Source organism: Euprymna scolopes, chromosome 45, assembly GCF_053919585.1.
Source record: "Euprymna scolopes isolate OS-2025 chromosome 45, ASM5391958v1, whole genome shotgun sequence".
NCBI classification, from domain to species: domain Eukaryota; kingdom Metazoa; phylum Mollusca; class Cephalopoda; order Sepiida; family Sepiolidae; genus Euprymna; species Euprymna scolopes.
In genome coordinates, this window is record NC_136526.1 from 11,672,413 (window position 1) to 11,689,808 (window position 17,396).

The 17,396-nt window shown below is 37.0% G+C and overlaps 1 non-coding gene across 1 annotated transcript; it reads right to left on the reverse strand.

Annotated features, from left to right (window-relative positions):
- Nucleotides 1–9,820: 9,820 nt before the first annotated feature.
- Nucleotides 9,821–9,984, reverse strand: LOC145269895 (U1 spliceosomal RNA). Its single transcript, XR_013865283.1, has one exon. It is a non-coding gene; the product is annotated as a U1 spliceosomal RNA (small nuclear RNA).
- Between the last annotated feature and the right edge of the window lie 7,412 nt (nt 9,985–17,396).

A 17,396-nucleotide genomic window follows, 5' to 3' on the forward strand; every position in this document is an offset into this window, starting at 1 on the left:
TTCCTAGATCATAATATCTCAGATTCGCAAACAGACATCGTCTGTATCTTTTGTTTTATCGAGTTTTAAAAAATTCCCTCCGTGCGGTTGTCTCTGCTGTTTGTTTGTCTAATCGAAACTAATCGAGTGCTGGCGCCAATTCCCGGCCTTTACCCGGTTAGCATCTTTTCTTTAATTGGTCCTATTAATTAATTGGTACTATTTATTTGAATATTGCCAGAGTGCCCCCTTTTTGGGAAGAGCTGGTCCCTCCCCACTCCCATTAGAAACGACCTTGTGTCTAATTTGTTTTTGTGGAGAAGCAAATAAATAAAGTGAAACTAATTGAACACAAACGCCAACTCCCGGCCTTCGCCTGGGTAGCACCTTTTCTGTAATTCATCCTTGGTCAATGGTAGGGGAAACTCTTCATACTGAAACAATTACTGTTTATTTAGATACTGCCAGATTGCCCCCTTTTTGGGGAGAGCTGGTTTTCCCCAACATTAAAAACGAATTTGCTTTCGTGGGGAAACAAATAAATAAAATGGCAGAAAGCAGGAAGCTTAACTGGCCTTTGGCCAGATTTAAAAGCAGCATTCATTTCTGTGCATGCGTGACGACTCCTATGATTTTTAACTAAATTATCAACTCATTGAATTCACTATTTTCTTTGGCCTAATGGTTAGCAAGGAAAGCTAATTTCCCTACATTTTCGAGTTCGACCCAACCTCTCTCTCTTTTTTTAAAAATGTTTTTTATTTTGTCTTAGTGCCAATATCCGCCACACAGGCAAAAGTTAATTACCAACTCATCTTTTTTTCACGTTCATTTCCTCCTTTTTTTTTCACGTTCATTTCCTCGGGATTGCGCCTGTCTACCTACTACCACACCTCCAAACACCCGGGCAACGCCGGGCACCCACGCTAGTCTTACATATGTACTAGTGGGAAACAGAAAATACGTTTAAATATGATATTTTAATTTGTCCAGATTTTGTATATATTATTATAGAGTTGAGATTTCAAAAGTAAAAAAAAAGTATTTGTAAGAACCAGGAAAGAAGAGTTATTAAGCAGACCATTATTATACGATGGGGCAGGAAGGGAGAGCGGAAGTAGAGTAAGAGTTGAATTAGCGGAAAACCTAACAACCAACCAACCGAATGTAAACGAGAATCTCAACGGTAATACTCCCGCTTGAAAATCAGGGCCGGCGTTACCTACCTCGAAACGTAAAGTTTAGAATGATTACCAATAGACCCTCCCCCGCCCTCGAAGACTACGGTTTACTAGACTTATTCTGACAGACTATTCAACCAGCGATAGGTCTGCATCCAAAATTACATACATGGATAGACGCGGAAGAAAAAAAGTTTTTGGTCTTAATAAGAACCAGGAAAGAAGAGTTATTAAGCAGACCATTATTATACGATGGGGCAGGAAGGGAGAGTGGAAGTAAAGTAAGGCGGGGTAGGAGCCGGATAGACGGACTCTATTTTTTTTTTTTTATTGGTATCTATAGATTGAATCTCTTTCATCTTGCCAAACCACAAATATTCCCTTGTGGTCAGGAAGATTCCAATCTTGCACACACAGAAAATAATAAATGAACAAATAGAAATACTGTTTTATAGCATTTTATCTATTTTTTTTTTTCTTTTTTTTATTACATTTTCACCCCAAACAAGGCACATTGCCACTCAGGTGTAGGGGGCTACTATCAGGGTCAGCAACTACGGGGGCACTATGTAGGGATTTGGGCAGCAAGATGTCGGTTCACGTTGCACTTGAACTTCTGCATGTCAGTACAGTTAGGGAAGCATGATCCTGGAATGGAATTCCAGAGTCTAGCGGTTCTGGGGAAGAAACTACTGGAGTAGAAGGATCTTTTGCATCTAGGGATCTCTACTGCGTGGGGGTGGGATTTAGCTGCCTGTCGGGTTTGTCGAGGGTGTCTGCGTCGTGGGAGCACAAGTGTCTGCAGTTCGTCAGAGCACTCACCACTAAAATACTTGTAGAACAAGCAGAGGGATGCAACGTTTCGTCAATGGGACAGAGGCTGAAGCCCAGATGCCAGTTCAGGGCCTATCAGATTGGCGACTCTATTTTGAACCTTGTCTAGGAGCGAGAGACCAGCAGTAGACGCACCAGCCCAGATGTGACAACAATACTCCATACATGGGCGAATGGTGGCCTTATAGAGATACAGGATACTTTCAGGTGTCAGTAGTTTTCTAGCACGGTAGAGAGAGCCTACCTTTTTTTGCAGCGGCCCTGGCAATGTTTTCAATATAATTGTTCCAGCTCATGTTTCCTGTGAATGTTAGGCCAAGGAGTTTGAAAGATGTACTCTCAGACAGGGAGTCACTGGCCATTGCTATTGGTGGCAGAGAAGGTTTCTTGTAGTTATTGAAGGAAACCAGTTTGGTTTTGGCAGCATTGAATGTGACCATCCATTTATGTCCCCATTCCACTACAGATTGGAGGTCATCCTCTAGTGTTTTTGCCATTTCTTTAGATATGTGTTCATTTGTTTTCCTGTCATGCCTTTTAAAGAGTGTAGTATCATCAGCATATATACCCATCTCAGAGGCAGTTTTGTCGGGGAGGTCATTAATAAATATCAGGAACAATAGAGGTCCAAGAATAGACCCCTGAGGCACTCCCGCATTTATATCACACTGTTTAGATGTTCGACCGTCGAGGACAACCTGGATTTTTCTCTTGTCTAAGAAGGATTCAATTATGCTAAGTATTCTACCAGTGATACCGTATGATTTAATTTTCCTGAGGAGACCCTTGTGCCATACCCTGTCAAAAGCCTTAGATATATCTAGAGCTACCGCTCTGCCCTCCCCCGTTTTGTCCAGTGAATGGTATATACGTTCAGAGATTACAGTGAGAATGTCAGCTGTGGAACGGGCTTGTCTAAATCCATATTGTTTGTCAGTCAGAAGTTTAGCGTCTGTAAGGTGCCGGACTAGAGCATGGTTAATTATGGTCTCAAATATTTTGGCGAAAAGTGGGAGGAGGCTAATGGGGCGATAATTTGATGGGTCAGTTCTTTCGCCAGAATTCTTGAATATTGGTACCACAGAAGCGGTTTTTCAACAGCCCGGAAAGCATGATTCATTAAGGCATTTGTTGAAGAGTTTGGAGAGAACTGGAGCTACTTCAGCTGAGCACTTTTTTAATAGCACAGCTGGGATGAGATCAGGTCCGCATGCTTTGGAAGTGTCAAGATTTATTATGATAGCATGTACCTGAGCAGGGGTGATTTTTAGATCGTCTAGCGTGGCGTCTGTCCGCAAAGGAAAGTCAGGCAGGGGGTGGTTGGTAGGGTCTAGTGTGGAGTTTGAGGCAAACCGGCTGGCAAGCATATTAGCTTTGTCGGTTGCTGAGCAAACAACCTCGTGATTGTTGGTTAGTGGGGGAATTGTTGATTGCCCATTGTTTACTACACTGTTGTAGATTTTCCAGAAGTCACGATTTCCTAATTTTTGTGCTTCGATGCGTTTTTTAGTGGTTTCAGTAAATTCTCTCTTAGCTGTCGCTATTTCTTTCTTAACATTATTTCTCGCTTCTATGTACTTCTGTTTGTTTGAACTGGACTTATGTCGGTTAAATCTGCGGTATGCATGCTGCCTTTGAGCAATGGCAGTTGCGCAAGTCGAAGTAAACCATTGGGGAGAGTGGGGCTTGCTATAAAATTTCCACACGGGAACATGTGCTTCCATTGCTGTTTTGAACCATTCAGTGGTCTCATTTGCGCACTGTTCGGCAGGAAGAGAAAAAATATTTCCCCATGGGGCATCTCTGATAAGATCTCTGATGGCTTCCCAGTCAGCCTTTTTAAAATATCTCGTTGTTTTGAGCACTGGCTCTTCAGTTTTGGGTCTAGAATTTTGGGCGATTTCTACCATTATCACTGCATGGTCAGCGTTCCCGAGTGGGCTGTTAGCATTTGTTGTACAATCCTCGGAAACTGTAGTCAGAAACAGATCTAGAAGTGATGCTTGTTGTTCTTGCTGGTCAAGGAAACGGGTTGGAAATGTAACCATTTGTGATAGGGAGTGAGATATAGCAAAACTATGTGTTGTGCTGCCCGCTGCATCTGTGTGAGTAGAGAATCCAAGCCAGTTTTTGTGGTGAACATTAAAGTCGCCAAATACATGGACTTGGGCGCTAGTGTCAAGGGAGAGTGCTGTGTCTATACTGTCGGAGACTTTGTTTATTATGGTGCAATCCTGGGTTGAGGGAGAGCGGTAGAGAAAATAAAAGTAGCAAATGTTGCGTTGTATGTTTAGTCTAAAGCACATAAAGGCTTGATCGTCTGTTTCTAGGTTTGTTTCTCTAGTCAGGGGGAGGGTATTACGAATGTAGACTCCAAGTCCGTGCATATGTCTGTCAGAGTCCTTACGGCAGAGTGGGAGATAGCCAGGCATGTTAAAGTAGTTAGAGGGGATGGAGGAGTGTAGGTTAGTCTCGCTTAGTGCTAAGATATCCGGGGTATTTGTTAGGAGAAATGCTTCAACATCAGCTAAATTAGTTCTAAGCCCACGGATGTTAGTGAATGCAAGCCTCAAGGGAGGAGGCAAGTTAAATTTGTTTGTCCCTAGGCCTGGTTTAAGCTTATTTTTAGATTTTAGTGTCATCATGTTTTTAAAGAGTTTCAGTTAGGTGAGGGGGAGCTGAAGAAGAGGTTATGCAGGATATCAGACATGCAACACAAGTAGACCAATTGGCTGACCTTTCTTCAACTAGGACTGTGGCCTTGGGAAAGCCCATCGGGGATGAGTGCAGGATCCCTTTCCATGCGCGACATGGCACTACAAACAACCCGATATTATACAACTGTTGATGGAGCAGCCGCTCTAAGCGCTACCAAAGAGTTAGGGCTCCTGTACTACCAGTCGGAAACAGCAACCAGGAACTGTCAATCCGGTACCCTCAGCCCATCAGAAGAAGATCACCCCAATCTAATTGCACAGGCATGCGTGGTACTCAAGCACTCCCAAGTGCCCAGTTATGAGGGGTGGGATGTGTCGGGAGTGGGGGAACGGCATTCAATGCCCTAGACAAGAAACAAGATCTACCACTAAGTGTTTTGTTGATTCACCTGTGATAGTGTCTCTGCGCCTGACTAATAGGCAAAGAAGGAGTATGGAAGCCGGCGATAGACAGGGCCTATCTACTCCTTAAGCAATCTAGGTTTGTAGACCGGTAATTTGTTTGAGTCACCAGCTCTAGGAAGGTTGTCGTCCAAGACTGGAGAGGTCTCCCTCCCCTTTGGTTTAGTTTCAGAGTTTTCCTTCTCCTCGACGGTGATCTGGGAAGATCTACTGGATCCATCAGCCCTGAGAGGGTTTGCTCCGCGCCTGGGTCCTACTCCAGGTATTTCTGCGACCTCGCGTGGTTAGTTGGTGTTACAAGGTTAGTTTGTAAAGGTTATTTATCAATGAATAGTTACACTCCTCAAAGAGATTTAGGGGCATGCAGTGGAAGCGGTTTTGTGGGGAGGCTTGTTTGTTAATGTTACAGGGTTAGTTTGTAGAGGTTATATATCTAATGAATAGTTACACTCTTCAAAGTTATTTATGGGCATGCAGTAGGAGTAGTTTTGAGGGGAGGCTTGTTAGAGAAGCATTAGTGCGGATTAGGACATTTACCTTAGGTTTTTTGTTTTTATTTTATAACTTTTGTTAGTTTGGATTCTGGATAACGTAATAGTTTGAGTAGGTATTAGGAATGGAGCTAAGAAATTTTGCCCAGTCACTGTATATTAAGGTTTACGGAGGTTAGGGTGTAGGTGCAGTACACCCAGGGTGTAACTGGAGGTACATTTTAGGTTATGGTGTATTTCGTATGCATAATTAAGTAATATATATTTGGGCGAGTTTTCAGTAGATGCAAATAGGAGTTGTCAGTGTTTCCACTATTCAGGGGGGAGATAGTTTCAGTTTTCATTTAAGAATCATAGCGAGTTTTGCATGGCAGTGAGTATCGGCTTGGTTTAGTGTTGTTTGTTGCAGAGCCGTCTAGGAAGAGGCAATTGCTATGTAATGAAGATCGGTTTGCATCTGAGTGCATACTTGGCTGGTAAGTACCTAATTGGATAGGAGTGACCTCTAATGTATGTCAGGGGTAGAAATGTATAGATGTTTAGTGAAGACCGTTTGGCGGGTAGTTTCTGGAAGTTAGGAACTTGAGGTTAAGGATTCCACTATTACGGCGTGTGTAAAATGTAGGGTTTAGTCGCAGCTAGTGGGGGGCAGATTGTTAGCTTTCAAGGGTCAGGGTTATTTACTTACAGAATACAGTAAAGTTTCATTTGGATTTAGAGTTTACAGTATTGTTTTAGTTTGGGAGAAAATAGAATCTACCTTTCATTTCCCCTATTTTTTATGAAGGTTAGACATAGGCAGACGTCTTGGAGGTAAAGAGAAACAAATTATTTCGACGTGATTCGGAATTCATATTTTTAGGCAGTCATTAAGGTTGGGTTGGGGATAAGACAACGTATCTATTCAGAAGATAGGTCCTAGAGCCGCAGCTAATATATCTGTAGATTTCAGTTACAATTATAGTAACAGTTAAAGGCCATATCCAGTGGTTTGGTAGAGATATCAGCGAGACCTCTTTATTAGTACAAGCGAGCATATAGCAGTTGTAGATATTAAGTATATTACTTAAATAAAGTTCTTCTCATTTCTAAAGTAAAAATAAATCCACGTTTGTGCTAAATTTGGAACATTTATATGGTCTAATATTTGTTCCCTAGCCCTAGTAAAGAGCGTGGAGACTACTTTAGCTGGAAGTGAACATGATTGAGTTTTGCTTGGGGGGGGAGGTGAATTTAAAAAGCTGACCAGAGTAAAGACAAATGCATATATAAATTAAAATACACATAGTTACAAAACAAATAAGAAATTTAAAAGAAGAAAGGTCAGAGTTAGTGTTGTTTTTTTGGTTTTTTTTTAGGGCTACCTTCATTTGGAAAAAAAGAGAGAAAAAAAAAACTTATCTCATCTTAAGCGACGCGCCAACTTGCAGTATCCCGGCTGGCCAAATTTGGAGGAGGGGGGGGGAGTGATTTCTTGGACCGGATATCGTGTTCGTTCTATTTTTATCTTACGAGTTCTACGCACATGCGTGTATATGTTAAATTTTACTTTTTTTTTTCTGGATTCTCACTTCTAAAGTAAAAATAAATCCACGTTTGTGCTAAATTCGGAACATTTATATGGCCTAATATTATTTGTTCCCTAGCCCTAGTAAAGAGCGTGGAAACTAGTTTAGCTGGAAGTGAACATGATTGAGTTTTGCTTGGAGGGGGGGGGTGAATTTAAAAAGCTGACCAGAGTAAAGACAAATGCATATATAAATTAAAATACACATAGTTACAAAACAAATAAGAAATTTAAAAGAAGAAAGGTCAGAGTTAGTGTATATGTAGACTTTTGAGGCAAATAGATGTAAGCATATGGGAAATTTCCTACTTTCTCTGTCGAATTAACATTTTTTACTTTAAATCATTTGTAAAAGAAAATTATTACTTCATCTTTCAGTTTTCATGTTGAAGAATTGTACAGTAAATTGTGACCACGTGTGAACTGATAATAAAGCATTCTTCATCAGTCATACTCTTGTTCCTTATTTTCAGACTCTTGCTACCATTATCTATTTTTATTTTTCTGGTTTAGATAATATTTTATTGAGATAAATTACTAACTAGATATCAGACATAGTTAATTTAAATATGTAAAAAATTAATATTGACAACAACCTTCAACCATTATGGCAACCAGTTTCTGCTGGAAGTATTTTTGATGGAAATCCCAAGAATAAGAATACAGCTGTCTGCAAGTTATGTCAAACCATTACATCAAAGGGTGGCAAATCAGCAAATTTGTTTACAATGACTAATATGTTAAACCCTCTTAGAAAGGTTCATCCATTATCAAATAATCCTTATACAATGTGAAATTTATTTTAAGTGGGATATGAAAACCAAAGAGGGGAGATGTAACATATGAGAAATATTTGGAATCAAGTCTCCCCTTGCTGTTATTTTAGATCATTTGAAACGCCAAGTTTTAGTCTCCCCTCCATCAAGGCCAGAGGTTTTGAGGAAATATCAAATATTTTGTAATTCATATGCAAAACTAGGAAAACATGACTATGATTGAAACATTTTATGGCTGTAAAAAGTGACAAAAATAGGCTAAATGTGCGACCTTAAGGGCAAATGTCACAGTCCACTACACAATTCAGGTCATTAGCTTTCTAACGCGTCTTCATTTGTTAAATTCTGATCAATAGTCACTGAGATTTGGAACTTATAAAATTGTCAAAAAAAGGTGGTATATGTGTCTATAGTGGTAACTAAATTGAATACTGAGATGCTCATATCTTTGGTTCTAAGGGACGAAACTACACAAAAATGTGCAGGCGTTTTGAAGATTCTTATCCTATCCTATCGTTAAAATTTTATGACATTTGATATAAAAAAAAAAAAAAATCGATTTTCAAACCAATAAAATATGCTCACATTTGCCTATATTTGTATATATAGTGTCCTGCAGGCCAGCTTCAGTTTTGCTGCTTCAGTTGTCTCCCCTATGGCTTTGCCTGGCCACTAATATATAATCTTTCCAGCAATATTATCAGCATATAAATGAAAGTAATTGACTGCATTTCAGAGTCCATGTTGGTAAGCGTTTATTCCCGTCGCATGCTAACTCTGACCAAAATGCTTTTATTTTATGAACTTTATTAATTCCTATCATTAGTTTTTATGAATTTAAAAGATTTATTTTTTAATAAAATTTTTGCCATGTTGGCTGATATTATTCAGGTTTTATTTGCAAGCCGAGACACAAAAAAGAAGTTTTTCGTACACAAATCAAAGTGGCATTGGATGTTTCAAAGCCGATTGTTGTCCACTGCAGAGTGCAGAGATGCTGAATATGATTGCTTCGATATACTTAAAACGGTAAGAAATGGCGTGACACCTTTTCATCCTGTTTTTTTTTTTTTATCAGTTTTGTGGTCGGAAAAAACAGGTGTCAGAAACTATTAATAAAATAGTAACCTTCAATCAATCATATATATATATATATATATGAGGATCAATTTCTTTTGTGGAAAGCAACCATTTATTAAGTTGCCTGATGAGGACTTTTAAGTTTAACCAATCATTTGCCCAAAATATTAGCATCTCTAGTGTCTCAACCATGTAAATATGATTATTTTAATAAAAATATATCTTGCTTTTCTTGTATTGAGCACTTTTAATAACCTTGTTAAATTCATTAGTTATCACTCTTAAATACTTCACCTGGTGTGTGTATGTATATATATTTATGTGTGTAAAATGAATGCGAAACATGTATATCAATTCTTATCGTTTCCCTATTTCTTATTTGTAGTCAGAGGGGTAAATGTCTTAAAAAACAAATATACATTTTTCTAAAAGGACAATTTTTTTTTTATTGTTCCATTCTTTGGCCTTCTTAAACTGAACAAATTTTGCACAAAAAAATAATGCATATTATTTGATAAATGTTTTGGGTTTTCATTTAATTATCTCGGTGAACACGAATCTCAACCTGCACGCATAGAAATTTATTATGGATATTTTTTCTATATATATGTTTATAATATTTCTGAAATCTTACTCTAAAATTATTGAAGTTGTAATTATGTAAAGTTAACAAAATACAATTACGAGATAATATAGGGTGACCAAGAAAAAAAAAAAAAACGGGTACGTGTTAGAGTTGGGGGGTACATTTATTTTTTGTCAAAAGAAAGGTTTTCTGATTTTAGATTAGTTATCGGGGTGAGCGCGAACGCAGACCCCACACTTAGAAATAGCGCACCCGAGTCGTCCACATTTGGGACGATCGCAAAGGTCAACCCAACCGTAGTGCAATGGAAGGGCCTCGCTCTGGGAGAACGGCCTGGATGATCACCGTTGACCCCTGTGCCAGGTAAGTATGGGGCTATGCAGGGCGCCACTTGCTATTTTTATATTACACAACTCCACATACTAACCACTTCGCTTTAAAACCAATAAAATAACACAAATTAAAATGTAAACAACATGGACACATCACAATTTTTCTATTAAAAAAATAACTAATTCATAACAAATAATTTCATCTCATTTAAACTTACAAACATTTACACAAAATACGACATTTTTTAAAGAAACTTACATTTTGTCTTCATTACGAATGTCAAGGTCGTTTACACGTCAACAACAAATAATAAATTCGGTATCTTTTCAACAGAAACAAACCAACAAAAAATTACTTAATTACAAAAATAGAAAAAAAAAAAAAGATTTTCATTTAATTGAAACAAAACACAGTAAATATATTAAATATTCGTTTTTTTTTTGTTTTGTTTTTTTTCCCTGTTGTCTGTGTATTTCAAATCACGAATTAAACACAAAAAAAAATTCGAGTTGAAGAGTTGCGTCCCTTTTTGCGTCGGCTGCCATTTTAAAGATTGTCGCTTATTTCTTATCATTTTTGTACTCCTGTTCTGTAGTTTACGGATCGTACTAAGATTTGTAGGTGTATATTTAGAATTACAGTTTTAGATGAGATAAGTCATTGGTACCGTTGGTTTCAAACCCGATAATTAGGACCGTTCTAAATACCTATATCAAGCTCTCTTCAGCCAATACTCATCTCTAATCTAATTGCATATATATATATAATATATATGGTGTATTGGTGTACTCGTCACGAAACAAAGATGTTATATTTTTAAAATCATGATGTAAATTGGTCAAGTAGTTTCTTTTTTTAGTGAAGAAAATAAAATTGTACGATTTTTAGCGATTAAGTATTTTTGGTGACCATTGATGAACTGGAAAAATAAATAAATCTCAGTAGTCGAATTGAGTTGTTCGGCCTTGATTTTAGTACATCCAAAAAAAAATATGGCGTCTATCGCCTGTCCCATCCAGTTTATCATAAAATTTGATTTTCTTAAATAAAAAAAATAAACATAAACTACTTGATCAATTTACAAGTTATTCTAAATGGCCGTATTTTGGACCATATCGGATAACTTTAGCTAATATTTACATTATTAAAGTTATTTCTCAATACAAAATGTGTATTTCTCGATAGAGTTTAACTCGAAAAAATTATATTTGACAAAATAAATAACTAAATAACGCCTATTTGTTCTCACAATAAACTCACACCGCAATTTAGTGACTTTTTCATTTTTGGAATATGAAATCTTTGTTCCGTGACAGATATTTATATGATAAAGATTTTTCTGTTTTTTGGGGGTTTTTTTTTTTTTAAATAAGTGTAATCTATAACATAAATCTCACCTGTTTGTTTAAATGTATGTATATATGCATGTATGTATGGTGGTGGTGTATGGTGTTCAAGATCTGGTGTGGACGTGTGTTAAAAGCACACAGATGTCTTAGCGTCATACTGTGACTGTGCTCCTCCCAGACAAATTAATCCCACGTGTATGTCGTGACCACTGCCACGCAGACAGAGCTCTGATGAACAGCGAGTGTCCTGCGTTGTATAACTGGACCTCCATTACCTTGTGGGCCAAGGTTCTTTTAACCAAAGGCTAAGGGTGAGGTAACCCTGCCAGAAACCTCCAGAGAAGCTTAGGCCCTGTAAGCTGCGGCATACATGACCCATCGGCATGTGGAATATGCTCTGGTGCCCAGCAACCTAAGTCCCAGTCATAGATCAAATGGCATGATGGGTGAAGAGGGCTCCGTAAGCCGTGGTGAAGGCAACCTCTGTAGGAGAAGGAAAACCCTGATAAAGAACCTGTGGCGACTGCAGCATCCAATGATGTTCACTTGCTCTTCTTTTTGGTTCAATGTGGCAGTTGTTTAGAGAGTGGGATTGTCTCGGTGCAAAGTCTTTCCTCACTATAAAAAGCTTCAAGCATAGACATTACTTGATATGTAATGGAATACACATTTTACCATCAGTGTGTATCAAAAAGGCTGGCTGTAGTCTAAAACGTCAAATGGACACTCAATGAAGACTGATGCGGATATCGGCGTCAATAGAAATAAAGGCTCTGGAACATCCAAGGTCTGGACCAGCAGGTGTTCAGGGCACCACAGCCTGGACCCGGTCATCAGCAGATGTGCAGAACTATAGAAGGTTCATAGAAGTGACCGTCTGGCACATACTGCTAGTGGCGCTCATGTCTGCCTCATTTGAGCCAGAAATGTATTAAGTAATGGCAATACTCGAGAACGAGTTTGCTGTCATCATGTATGTATGTATGTTTATTTGTTTGTATGTATGTCTGCCTAAAACTTTCGACAGAAGCGACGGATTTTTACGAGATCAGTATCGTTTTGAAGCTCGACCTTGCGGATGACAAATATCGAAAAATTGGCTAACAACACTCTAAACTCGGCACTTTTCTACAGGGAGGGGGTCGCTTTTTTTCGCTGATATTTTCGAAAATCATCCCCCTCTTTTTCGATTGACTAGCTTCGTGAAAATTCGTCGCTTCTGTCGAAAGTTTTAGGCAGACATACAAACAAACAAACATACATACATTTAAACAGACAGGTGAGATTTATATTATAGATAATCAATCTTCTACCTTATTTTTTTCCATAATTTTTGTATATGTTCATTATTGCTACAACATGGCAATTAAGTATCACATAGCGTCAGTGTTAACTATATATGTAAGGCGTGTACATAAAGTGCGTGGGTATGTAATGAGTTTCTTTGCGTCATCTAGTGTTTCATAATGTTCCTTGTAGATATGTGTACAACTGTTTAAATACATAACACATATCGATACAGTTTCAACACGACATATCACATTTTATGAACAAACCTTTCTTTTAACAAGAAAAGGGACGGAAGATCTTTCTGGGGAATTACAAACAGGAGAACTGGAACAGAACGCAAATTTTAGCTAAACGAAATTAGCGAGTTGACTGTACAGCCTAGCAAGAAAAAAAAAACAAGATAACAACTCGACTGCTGATAACAACTAATGAAAACATGTTTTAATTTTTAACTACTTTGTACTTGTTATGAATAACTAAGAAATGTTTTGTTTTTTCAACTAGACTTTAGTTTCACATAACATTTTATTAAACAAAAGATAACCTCTATCTCACAGAAGAGATGTTGCAAGTTTGTCTCTGTTTTATTGTTATTTTCATGGCAAGTGCTCGACTGAGCTTCAATCTATGGGACCCCCTTGCCAAACTTTCACAAGAAACACTCGTCTAGCTGAAAACACTATCAATAATTCCCCCCTCCCACTCTTTATCTGTGCCTAAACCTAAACGTAGATTCCATGAAACAAGCTGCTTTCTTAGAACTGCACGCCTGTGGAATTGTCTTGTTTTCCTGCTTTCCAGCTGACTACAATCTAATTGTTTTCAAGTCCAACATAAGCAAGTTCTTGATGAGCCGTTCCACTTAAGTTAACAACTTTACCGAATTTCCATTACTAACAATTACTATATTGTTCAATTGACTATTGTACACTCTTAACCCTTATTCTCGCGTGATGTGATTCTTGATAAGTGGTGATGCCTATGTAAAAAAAAAAAAAAAAAAAAAAAAGTTGAATTTCATAGTCTGATTTCATGGCAATTAACTGCCAAACACGAAAACATTACCTTCATTCATCTGGGTCTTGATTGATAATCTGCAAACAGCTGCAAAGATTCCTTCCAAAGAAACAACCAGGAGTCTCCGGTAATATTTCCAAACAGCTTTTATCCAAATGCTTTCTCGTTGGAAGATTGCATGCATATTAGATTCTACTCCCCTGCCATAAAGAGCCCTGAGCTCCTTCTTTATTAGAATAGCGAAATTAGAAATATTGAATTTCAAGTAAAACCAATAGTTTTCAAAGAGACAATTAGTGGAAATTGCTTTTTGTTCAAAAAAAGGGAAATTTCGGTTCTTGCGTACGCGTGCGTACAAGCATAAAGTGACTTGTCATATTGAGGAGGAATTTTTAGCTGGCAGTTTTTTTTTAAATAAGAAAGTTTTGGTAAATGAAAGTTTTTTTGGGTTTGTATTACTGTACACATAAATTCGAAAAAGTTGTCAAAAAACAAATATATAACAAATAAATGTTATCAAAGGCAAGATAAGTTACTTTTCTACTTAACTGGATATATTTTTTGTGTTTTTATTCAATGTAACATGTTTATTCAGCTCGAAAAACATGCAGTGTTTACTGATGTATTGGAAAATTCAAAATGGCGCCCAACACTCTCTTTAACATGGTAAGTTTGGGAAAAGGTGTTATACATAATAAACTAGACAAAATACTATTTAAAAACCACCGAATATATGTCCACTTATGTCACGGTAACATATAATGAGCGAATTTCTAACAGTATTTTGTCTAGTTTATTATTTATAACATCTTTTCCTGAACTTACCGTGTTAAAGAGAGAGTCGGCCGCCATTTTGAATTTTCCAATACATCGGTAAACACTGTATGCTTTTCGAGCTGAATAAACATGTTACATTGAATAAAAACACGAAAAATATATCCAGTTTGGTAGAAAAGTAACTTATCTTGCATTTGATAACATTTATTTGTTATATATTTGTTTTTTGACAACTTTTTCGAATCTATGTGTACAGTAATACAAACCCGTTTTTTTTTTTTTTTTTTTTTTTTTTTCGGTCAATGTCGATAATACACCAACGCACAACTTAACCTTAAAATAGCCATTTTTAAAGGTTTTCGGGTATGTTATAAACGAATATCACATTCAAAATTGGGGAAGGGGGATTCAATTATAGAAGTTGTATAGTTTTTAACAGGTCCTTCTGCGGTTGATGTATTATCGACATTGACCTTATTTTTTTCTTTTTATCATAAAAATAATTGTTTAATCATGAAAATGCGTGATTTCTTTTGAAAAGGTGAACCGGGTGAGAAAAAACAAGGGTACTGGTCGCGATTAGAGTTCCCTGCCGAACACCCTAAAAAAACACTGACTTCTCCCTTAGTTGCCATAGTAACTAAACGATCATGAATTTTTGTCGACTTTGTTTTACTGTTTATGAATATTGAAATAAAAGACATTACTACACATTTATTAATAATATCTCACTTTTAATCACTTTTATCGACTTTTTTTTTTTTTTTTTTTTACTGTTTTACTGTTTATGTGTCACTTTTATCGACTTTTTCTTTTTTTTAAATAGCATTTTCTTTTTAAATGACTACGTTTTTACTGTTTATGAATATTAAAAGAAAAATAATTACTAAACATTTATTAATAAAAAAAATGGGTGCTCGTGCAGTGGAGTAGTGCACTTATGATCCGCGCTATATTTTAAATCGTATTTCTAAGCTTAATTAAAGTTTAATGCTTTTTTATTCAATTGTAAGGTTAAAGTAGAGAATAGGTACAAAACACCCTCCCCATGTTAAGAATGGCTTTTTAAATAATAACGTTATTTCACCACGGATCAATAAGTGCACTAGTACAATATAAAAAAAAAGTGGGTTTGTATTACTGTACACATAGATTCGAAAAAGTTGTCAAAAAAACAAATATATAACAAATAAATGTTATCAAAGGCAAGATAAGTTACTTTTCTACCTAACTGGATATATTTTTTGTGTTTTTATTCAATGTAACATATTTATTCAGCTCGAAAAAGCATACAGTGTTTACCGATGTATTCGAAAATTCAAGATGGCGTCTCACACCCTCTTTAACACCGTAAGTATGGAAAAAGGTGTTATAAATAAAAAAAACTATACAAAATACTATTAAAAACCCGCCGAATATATGTCAACCTATGTCACGGTAACATATATTGAGCGAATTTCTAACAGTATTTTGTCTAGTTTATTATTTATAATACCTTTTCCCAAACTTACCTTCTCCGAGAGAGAGTCGGCCGCCATTTTGAATTTTCCAATACATCGGTAAACACTGCGTGTTTTTCGAGCTGAATAAACATGTTACACTGAATAAAAACACGAAAAAATATATCCAGTTAGGTAGAAAAGTGGTACTTGTGCACGGTAATCTCCAAAAATACCGTTAGGGCTTACAACATGGCCGCCAGAAGAGTCACGTGATCCGGTAGGTGTATCAGAATTTTAGGCGGAATTTTTGATACCCCCAACAAAAAACTGCGAATAAAATATATAAAACTCGTAATTTCTGTTTTTAAAGTGGGTTGTCAATTTTCTTTATGAAATATACTTCCAAAATAAACTATTACAGTCGTTTAAAACATAATAGAAGTATTATTTTTTAAAAACAATGTTTACAAAATGTCTACGAACGTGCGTAGACATTTTGTAAACATTGTTTTTATGTTATCAAAGGCAAGATAAGTTACTTTTCTGCCAAACCGGATATATTTTTTGGTACCTGTGCATTTAACGAACCAGACGTAACTCAGCATTTGCTCGGCTTTGTCCGACGCATGACGTCAACAGCCGGATATAACCGAGCGTTGGCGATTAAGCAGACGAGAATTTCGCTATGGAAGAGTGTCACAACTTAAGAAACGCTTATTTGAAGAGAGTTAAAAAAAAATGTTTTAAAAAGATAACTGACGAAATAATGAATATTACAAACCTTGCGGACCAGCTCCAGACCCCAGAGGCTGCACTAAACTTTTGTCAGCAACGGAAATTGTTGGCAGAAGAAAAAAGGTGTTTACATTTTGGCCAGGATTGTGTACTTTGCAAAGAGAACAAGCCTTTCCGACGGTTACGGTTGGAGGTGTGTAGAAGTGTAACAAAACTGTAACATGTCGTCGATGGACCTTCTTCTCAAAATCCCGACTAACCATCGCGTGTATAATAAAAATAATATACGTATCGCCAACACTCGGTTTTATCCGGCTGTTGACGTCATGATGCGCCGGACAAAGCCGAGCAAATGCCGAGTTACGTCTGGTTCGTTAAATGCACAATTGCACAAGCACCTATTTTTTTGTGTTTTTATTCAATGTAACATATTTATTCAGCTCGAAAAACATACAGTGTTTACCGATGTATTCGAAAATTCAAGATGGCGTCTCACACCCTCTTTAACACCGTAAGTATGGAAAAAGTTGTTATAAATAAAAAACTAGACAAAATGGTAAAATTTTACTTTAAGGTCCGTCTCACGTTCTTAAAGAAAAAAAATAATTTTTTTGTAGATTTCAGTGTGCTGAAAAAGAATATGAAAAACGTTTCCGTCGGAAATTTACCGTTTGCATGGTATGAACCTCGGAATGTTGGAAGTACGCGCGAGCGCGCGGAAAAATAAGCGAGCCTTCTCCAATGGCGGAATCACTCGCGTACCTGGCGGCCTTTTCACAGAGCAATAATAATGTTTGGCGGAAAATTTCAAAGTAGATGAAAAACAAGAAAAATAAAACA